The sequence below is a fragment of the Mustela nigripes genome, chromosome 7 (genome assembly GCF_022355385.1).
Source record: "Mustela nigripes isolate SB6536 chromosome 7, MUSNIG.SB6536, whole genome shotgun sequence".
NCBI lineage: Eukaryota > Metazoa > Chordata > Mammalia > Carnivora > Mustelidae > Mustela > Mustela nigripes.
In genome coordinates this window covers 21814255-21822633 of record NC_081563.1, presented here as the reverse complement: position 1 = coordinate 21822633, position 8379 = coordinate 21814255, and positions in this window count along the sequence as shown.

Here is an 8379-nt window from a genome sequence, read left to right as displayed (position 1 = left end):
CACGGCAGCTTTCAGTCCCTGTACTGACTCGTCAGGAACGGGAAGGAGGGTCATGCAACCAGAGTGACCTTCCACAGCCCTCCTACCTCCTACCCAGCCCCTCCACCCTCTCTACCCTCAAATATCCATGCCCATGTGAGCCAAACTCCACCAGTCCCTTTATTACCTTCCCCTACTCCACAGCCTGGGTCTCTGGCTCAGGGAGAGCCCCCACGTGCTCTGGGCTTGGTTGCAGGAGAAAGTTGGAAGGCAAGGAGCCAAGGGATCCTGGAGAGTCATTCCTAAAGACTCCTGCAGGCCATCGTGGCCTCGGGCTTAGTCCCGTTGGGGGAGAGTGCTTGTACCACATGCTGATGTGGGCCTGGTTCCCAAGCTGTGTCAGGTGTCAGGGGGAGCCCCCCCCCACCACCCTGGCTGACAGCAGCAACCCCAAGGCCAGTTTTGGGCTGTGGACACCAAGGACCTCTTTTGCCACATTATTCCCCCCTTTGCCTTTAAGAATCATATATTTTGACAGATTTAGTCTTTATAAGCCAGACGTAAGGGATTATTGTTATTATTCAGGAATCCCTTAAACTTAAGGAATTGTAGATTTTCTCTTTCAAAAAATCAGACTCTTTTTGATTTTAGAGCTAGTACTTTGGGTCAGCCGAGTTCATGGGCCTTACCATCCTAGACGGATATAATTCCAGACCGAGCAAAGACACTGAGCATGTTCACTAGTCCGTGCATACTGCTACAGGGCTTTCCTCTGCACGACGGAAGAATCGTTACCATAAGATGATCTTTTAAAAATTATTATAAAAGCAATCTATGCTTGCTTTAAGAGTCCAACAAAAAGAAAAGTATATAAAGTAGAAAGTGAGTGTTTTCCCTATTCTACTGCTCCCAGAGGTAACTGCTATTCACAGTTTGGAATCTCTCTGCCCATATTTTTATGTATGTACACACAGTTCTGTGTAACATAAATGGGATCGCTTTATAGGTTGAGATCATGTAACCTGCTTTTAGGATTCAAGCATGCATGCTGGATGCAGCTTCCCAGGTCAATTACACATAGATTTCATGGCTCTGTGTAAGGTGAAGCTGAAAATAGGTCTCCCTACTCTGGTCTCCAGCTGGTCTTCCTCACTCTGGTCTCCCCCTCCCCCCAAGGCTGGGTGAGTCTCACTGGCTGGCTGGCTGGCTGGCCAGCCGGGCCTGAGTCAGGCGTGGGAGGCTGGGCTGAGGTGAAGGGCTGGCAGTCCATCACAGTCGGTGCCGGTGCTGCTGAGGCTGCCCCAGCTGCTCTCCACGCTTTGCTAGTTCCTGATACTTTCTCATTTTACGACTCATTGATTATAGGCCCCAAGCGAGGACCAGTTGGGGGTTGGGAAGAGGGAGGAGAGGGAGGGTGGGGAAAATGAGGATGAGATTTCTCACCCTATGACCAGCCTGAAGCTGCAGCCCCCGCTCTTTATGGCAGTGCTGGCTCCCTTTGCAGGGGAGGGGAAAACGGGGTTCAGGGGGGAATGAGACTTCACAAAGGATGCCGTCCATCTCGGCCCCACACCCTGGCAAGATGAGGAAGCGGAAGCTAAAGTTCAGAGAAGGAAAAGGACTTTCCCAAGGTCACCCAGCAAGGGACAGGGGCAGGAGCAGAGCCACAGTTCTTACTCCCACTCAGGCCTCTTGGAAGCTCCTGCCCGGTTGAATTTCTCAGTAAACCTTTGCTCGGCTTTTTCAGCAACCTCGTCACTGGCATGGCAGGACCTGGGGCTCTGGACTCAGGCTTCTTGGTTCTGCCGTGGCCTTCTATTAATACACTGGTCACTTTAACCTTTCTGCCTTCCTGTTTTCCTAATTATAAAAAGAAGAATTACATAGCACTGTGAGCGTGAATGTGCCTGCTACATAGAGGGCATGCAGGAATAGGTTCTCTTGGGCAGAATCCAGGACGCAGGGCAGAGCTTTCAGGGGAACAGGGTGACCCAGCACCCAGCAGGGACAGGGGTTCACATTTACTGAGCTTACACTGGTGCAAGGCGCCCTAGACGGTTTTACCTGCACTTTACAGATGAAGAAACTGAGGCATGCCCAAGGTCATGCAGCTAATCACCGTCAGGGTTGAGATGGAGCCTCCATTCTGGCTGCTCAAAACCCCCAGCCCGTGTACACACCAACCCCTCTTCCACCCATCTCGCGCCTTCAGGCTTTGCTCAGTCAGGGACTGGGGAGGACCGACGGATCAGGAGCATTCTCCCTCATTCACAGAGCGCTCTCCCGGGAGTTCAGGAAATCCTTATCTGCTGGAGCGGCCGCTCCGGCCCCCCCCCCCCTTATCGCCCCAACCCACCACCACTCGCTTATCCAGAAGGTCCTTTCCTCTCGGTGCCCTTCCCTGATGATAAAATATGTGTGGAAGGTGAAATGAGGAAAAAGGACTGGCGGGGAGGGGACGGAAGGGAAGGCCAGAGCTGAGAGCAAAGCAGGGGACGGGTCCATCCATCAGCCCAGTCCTGGCAGCTCTTTACACAGCTGGTTAACCAGGGGATGGGAGGGGAGAGGGCCGCCTGTGAGGCAGACAGGGACCTTTAGAGAAAGATGGGGTGGACAGGGGGGAGGAGGGGACAGGCCGGTCACGCGGAGAGGGCAGTCGTCGGAGTGTTCGAGGGAGACGCGAGACAGGGCGCAGACGGAAAAGCCAGAAGCGGGGAGTGTGGCTGCGGGGAGGGGGCGTGGGGACATCCGGGCCGACGGGCAGGCCCCGCCCCGCCTCGCTGCGGGCTCCCCTGAGGCCAGCCGGCCGGGGCGGGGCTGCACCTCCGGGTCCAGGCGCGAGACTAGAAGGTCCTGCGGACTGGGGGAACAGCCTGTCTGGGGCCGGGAGGAAGCGTGATAAATGGGTGTCTTCCTCCCTCTGGTGACCCTGCTGACTTCTCAGGAACTTCAGTGGGCTGGGAGCCGGGCCCCGCCGGCGCATCCGAGGGAGAGCAGCGCCCCCCTGAGGCCCACGCCGCGATAGCAGCATCCTCCGGAGGCTCCGGAGGATGGCTCAGGACCGAGGCGTCCGATGAGAAGAGCCCTGGCCCTGTTCCAGACAAATTCCAACAGCCCTGAGGAGAGCTGCATTTAGGGAGTTCCCTTTGTACCTGAAGGACTCTTTGTCCCCAACTTGGGCGTTCCCAGGGCCTCTCCGTCCCTGCTTTGAGCACCAGGGTCATCCATTCCCCACCTGGCCAGCACATTCCAAGGGGTGCTGGGCAGTGGGGCAGGGTCTGAGGCGCTCACAAATGGTCCTACCAAGTGGGCCCTGTTGCTAGGTCCAGGGAGAGAAAGTGGGCGGTGAGAAGGCGCAGGAAGAGGGGGCCCAGGGTGGCCAGAGCCTATGCCCCTCTCTCTCTCATCCCCCAACTCCCTGCCCTCTCTCTGCCCCAGCCCCCCTCCCTGTTCTCTGGCTGCGGCATCCTGCAGCCCCAGGAAGCAGCCCTCTCTGGGCCTGAAGAAGCTCACTCAGAGAACGGGTCTCCTCCTTGTCAGGGCTCCTTGCCACCATGGTGGCACCCCAGGAAGGGCACATCTCAGGGCCACTCATGGGCTATTCCCCTCCTCCCCTCCTGCGCCAGAACTTCCACTCCCTGTGGGAGACTTTCTAGTCAGTTCCCAAGTGGGTGCCTCCGGATGGGAGAGAAGGAAAGTGCAGCCATCAGCGCCATCTCCCACCCTAGCTTTGTATTATGCTTCTAGGGGGAGCTGAGCTGTAGGTTCCTTGTACAGGACAGTTTCCATTCTTAAAGGGAAACAAAAGTTTCCCAGACTAGAGCAGGAAAGCACTGTGTAGGGGACCTCCAGGGGCACCCCTTCTGAGTTCTGCTCTCTGGTCTGCTGCTGTGCACCTGGTCCCAGGGATTACTGTTTGACTTTCTGACCCGAACAGTCTGAACATTCAATTCCACTCCCTTGTTCTCTTTGGCTCAATCAAGACAGACTATAAATTTTAAGAGGACTGGAGCCAAATACCTAAGGAGAAACAAAATGGAACCAAACCCAGGAACGAAAAGACAGAGCTCACCAAAACAAGCAGGTTTCAGGCCCTATACTAGCAAACTTGCTTTTCCTTGGCTCAGAGATTGCCTCCCTGTTCCCTTCTGCCCTGCCCACCTGCTGCACGGGAGAAGAGTTCGGTTCAGGACTTGGTCACACAGGACTTCTGGGAAGCACAGGGATGGGGTGAGATTGCTCTGCAAATCACATGCTCCTAGAGGGAAGAAAGCACTGCTTTCCTCATGTTTGCCTGGTACTTAGTAGATGCTCAGTAATGACTATTGGTGAAGGAAAGAATGGATGAAAAGAGGGTAAAAGAATGGGAGTGAGGTCAAAGCCTATAAAGTATCATTTTTTTAAAAGATTTTATTTATTTATTTATTTGTCAGAGAGAGCGAGCACAGGCAGGGGAGGCAGCAGGCAGAGGGAGAAGCAGGCTCCCCACAGAGCAAGGAGGCTGAAATGAGACTGGATCCCAGGACCCTGGGATCATCACCTGAGCTGAATGAAGGCAGATACCCAACTGAGTGAGCCACCCAGGCTTCCCAAGTGCCATCTTTGTCTTTGCGATTTTAAGTGATCTCTACACCCAACATGGGGCTCAAACTTACAGTCCCGAGATCAAGAGTCACATGCTCTACCAACTGAGCCAGCCAGGCACCCGAGTAAGGTGTTATCTTGGTCCCCAGGCTCCCACCCGTAGGCCAAGGAGCCAGTGCTTCACAAGCTGAGTCTGCAGGGCAAATCTGCAGCAGCATTTTGTGGTAACTAACCAGGTGCTTCTCTAGGAGGAAGTAATTGATATTGCCAGAGTCCCGCCTGAAGGGTGACACGCCTATGCGCCTATCCGCCTATCCCCTGGTCCTGCCCCAGGCATTGTTTGCCCATCCCTACCACAAGATGTTGTCTAGTTCCCTGTAGAGCCCCACTCGGTGACGGTGACGCTTTTATTATTCCCCTGAGGATTCCTCGCAGCTTTCCCAGCCTTTTCAGGACTCTCTCTGGTCTTAATGCCACACCCAATTTTTTCCTTGCCTCTTGGCAAATGACCTCAGCTTCTAGGCCACCAGCCCCTCACAAAGCCCATGAAATGTGGTGTCCACCTTATAGCCACAAAGCATCAGAGTAACTCCCGTGACCAAGTCCCCGCCTCAGACTTCATTCTCTTTGACCTGCTGCAGGATCTCAGCTGCCGACACCTTGCCCCAGACCTCACACACCTACAACTCCGGGACCCCGGATGTCTTTCTTGGGAGTTCTCCTCTCCCGCCTTTCTGAGATTCTGCTCATTTCTCGTTGCTCTCATTCTCTTGGTGAACTGGTACAGAGGGACATGTTTGAAGAGTTTTGATTATTTATTTTTCATTGTTTTATTTATTATCTGTGAGAGCAAGGGAGAGAGAGCTCATGAGAGCACAAGAGCAGGGAGGAGGGGCAGAGAAGCAGACTCCCCGCTGAGCAGGATCTGGGCTCCGGACCCAAGCCAAAGGCAGACACTTAACCAACAGGACCACCCAGGCACCCCCTTCAATTACTTGATGTTAATGATTCAGTTAACAAATGTTTACTGAGCCCCAGCTATGGGCTCGCTCATGTTCTTGGTGCTTGGGATGTATTAGTGAATAATGTCCCTTACGTAATCACATATTTATCTCGCCCCATGTTACCCCAACTCCCTAGCTCCATTATCTACATGACATCTCCATATATGTCCCCCAGCAGCTAAAAAGTATCATGCCCAAACACAAGTCGTCCTTCCCTGTCCCAGACGGATTCTCCCATCTTCCTCAGCCCTCATTCTCCCAAACTCAAAGTGCCATGCCATGGAGTCTTTTTTTTTTTTTTTAGACTTTCGTATTCTTAGTATTTTCCCATTTCCCAACATCCCTTCCTGCCTCTTTCATCCATCATCTGCATTTAGTACAGCAGTGTCCTAATTGGCTTCCCTGATGGTGCGATGGCTCCCACCCCCATCTCTGCCAGAGGCTGCTGTGCCATTAGGCTTCCCCTGCCCCCTGCACTCCCGTCTCCTGGCATAGGTTGTCTGCTCCACACCACCCCCAACTAAGGGATGTCCTTACAGAGTTACAGACGCCTACCAGTGTTGCACCGGGAACTCCCAATTCCACCCTTTCAGCTAAAGCCCGAAGCTGCCAGCTCATTACTGGTAACAGGTGGGAATGAATAGGATGCAAGTAGCCGGGCGCCAAGGGGAATGCCTATTTTGAGATTTTCTTCTTCACAAGTGTAGACAGTGAAGAGTTGGGGAAAATGACTTTGCAATGGTAATAAGGGAACACATTAGGTCACACTTTTTTTCTTTTTTTTTTTTTTACAGAGGGTTTTATCTAAAAGGTTCATCCAAAAGTAAAAGTAAAAAAGAATGTTTGTATTTGTAAAGTGCTAGAACAGGGCTTGGCACATACTTAGAGCAATGTGAACTTAAAAAAAAAAAAATAGATCAAATTGCTTAAGTATCTCAGGAGGGAAGAATACCAGAAAACTTTTTTTTTTTTTAACTTTTTATAGTTAATGACATGCATATGGAGCCTATGAGATGGTTTCTCTCGATGGATGTGGAACCTTAGACAGGGACATTGGGTTTAAAGTGCTGATAGCTTCATTTATTTCCCGAGGTACTAAGATCTCATTTCTGGTTGTAGGGGAAAGAAGTTTATTCAACTTAAGGCTGTGTTATGATTAGGAGAGCCAAAGAAAGGAACACGGCAGAACACCACCCACCACTTAGCAACTGAGTAGAATTGTGTGTGCTGCTTGGCAGCAGACCCCACTTCTACTTGAGACCAGGCTCTCGGGAGTTCTGTGGGAATCTGTGTGCGACAGACTCCCAGGTACTTGGGAAAATAATCTCTCGACTTGTTTCAAAACCTTGAAAGGGTAAGTGAAGCTCTAGAAAGGGGAAGTGTTCTGTAGGTCTCTCTTATCCAACCAACAAAGTTCTCTGGGCTCCTGAGGGAGGACTTGTCAGGGGCCGGGGCCGGGAAGCCTGGAAGGGTGAACATTAGCAGGGCAGGATCCAGGAGCAGATAGAGTCGTACCTGGTCCCACCCTGCTTCCAATGGTGCCTGCGGCTGTGAATTCGTTTCTGTTGGAACGGGCGCCCAAACCTCTTGATCTGGTCTGTCCCTCTCAGCCCCAACAGTACAAGGCAGGAGTGCTCTGCTGGGTCTGGGTGTGGAGCCCCCCAGTGCTGCAGACACAGGATTCCCCACTCCTGGGTTCCAGCGGTGCTGGCAGGAAGCCTCTCCTCCCACCCGGCCGGCCTGAGCCTGCCCCTTCCTCAGGCAACAGCCCACACCCCGTTCTGGGGACAGGAGTCCAGGTCGGTGCTGTTCTCTCTTCTGAAAACTGGCTCGCCGGACACCTCAGACTTGTACTCTGCTTGTCCAGACTGGTGTGGCTTTCCTCTCATCCTTGTTCTGGATGCCCCTTAAAGCCTGAAATGACGTTTTCCTTTTTGTTTTACTACAAAGATGGGTTTGAAGTCAAACGGTCCTGTATATGAACCTTAGCTAATGTGACTTTGGGTAAGCCACCCAGTGACTTTTCCGAGCCAGTGTCTGCATCTGTAAAATGGTTAGAAAGCGGATAGAATACGTGGAAGTTTGTGCTCACATTGTTCTTCAGAAAATGAGTTTCCTTCTTTCCCATCCCCACAGCTCTGTGCACAGAGCGGCTTCTTCCCGAACGACGCTGGTGGGGTCTGGACCGTCCTGAGCCGGCATGTGGCTGTCCAATCTGTAGAAGTGACCAGACGCCTTACCAGTAAGAGGCCTCAGATGATCTTGTTCATTCTTGTGCTCCCAGTACACATGGTGCTCTGTACTGGGGGCTTGGGGGTGGTAAGGAAAGTCTGCTGATCAAGACATTTCTTTAATGCTAATAAAGTTCACGGGACGGAATGGAATAGCTCACATACTTTGTATGATCCACGGGGACCCTGACCTGCAAAGACACACGAGCCACTCCACCCGTCTCCAATCCCAGGGTTGCCAAGCCAAGTGCTCTTCTAAAGTCCAGTGTCAGCCAGAGGCTCCCAGGGACAGTAGGTGGGAGGAGCTCCTAACAGTGATGGCCGCTGAACTCCAAGGCCAGGTTTTGAGGACACAGTGGCCCCCTCAACCACTGAAGGAAGAGGGGAGAAGAGTAAAGGGCCCCTGTCCCTCACATCAGAATTTTGAGTGCAAACTGAGGAAAGGCGGCTGCACAGGGATCAGGGCAGCGCAGGACCCAGAGAGCACCCACACAACAGCACCCCCCCCACCCCGGGCCTCAAAGAGCCCCGGCTCTGAATATGCAGCCAGGGCGAGAGCCTGCCCAGCAAGCAAGGCTGCT